Raw genomic sequence first — 1,198 nt, 5'->3', positions numbered from 1 at the left:
AATCTATGACATTAAACTACAAGTTGAATAAAAGTAGATTAAAATTGAACTCGATGTATTTATATACTATGTGTATTTATGAAATAATAAATACTCACACATTTGTAGTGACTCTAAGATATAGCGATTTTAAAATGCTTTATATATTTAATGTGATCGATAAAAGTTAAAATGTGAAAAACTTAAATTAATGTGATTGGAGGCTTCATATTTATATTACATCCTCATACAATTTGTCAAGTCCTTCTGTATATAAAAGTAAGTGATAATATATTTTGATCACCTCTTGTTCAAATAATTTAAACTGATACAAATGCAGTTTTAATCTTATTAGGCATATGTGTCCAAATTTTTATTTCTAAAGGGATGTAGAATGTTTGTTTGTAATTAAGCACAAAGCTACACAAAGGGCTATCTGTGCTCTGCCCACGACATACCGCTGTGCCATTGGGGGCAGGGATGTAGAGAATAAGCGTAAATGTTTAATTTAGATGTTTGCTATAGGGAGCTCGTCATTTCAATGATGTCAAGAATCTAGTAGTGCCGGATAAAATCTATAGACAAGGCTATATTGTTTATAAATACGAAAATAAATCAGTTAGTAATGAGTAATACATGAGAAGTTAATGAGAATTCAGTGAATATTCAATGAGTATTTCGGTTCAGTGTTAAATAGTGAAAGTAAACACGTCTGTTCAGAGACTCGATCGAATAGCAAGAAAATTCTATAAGTAAGCTTATTTGTGAATTAGGCTTACTTACCATTAGCCTCGTAATTTCTGTTAAAATGTTATTTATGCACTTAGGCCTACATCTTGTGTCAAAAGTGAAAGTAGCCTGAGCAAACATTAAGGAAGAAATAAACTAATTCATTATTATTATGTGAATTAGAAGTAGCATCATTTTTACTAATTGATTCAAAAGAACCGCCTTAGGTTTGTTTGTAATTAAGCACAAAGCTACACAATGGGCTATCTGTGCTCTGCCCATCACGGGTATTGAAACCCGGTTTCTAGCATTGTAAGTCCGCAGACATATCGCTGTGCCATTGGGGGGGATGTAGGGTGATTTTGGGATGAAATGTTGTCTTATGAAGGTTACGAGGTGATCTTAATAAAGTTTAGAATATTGTTACGTCTCTAGTCGTTTGTTAAATTTCCGTAAAAATGCTTTCCGAAGAAACTTTAGCGATACAAGT

This window comes from Limulus polyphemus, unplaced genomic scaffold, assembly GCF_000517525.1.
Source record: "Limulus polyphemus unplaced genomic scaffold, Limulus_polyphemus-2.1.2 Scaffold1389, whole genome shotgun sequence".
Lineage (NCBI taxonomy): Eukaryota > Metazoa > Arthropoda > Merostomata > Xiphosura > Limulidae > Limulus > Limulus polyphemus.
The sequence above is the reverse complement of the archived record's forward strand: the minus strand, read 5'-3'. Positions refer to the sequence as shown.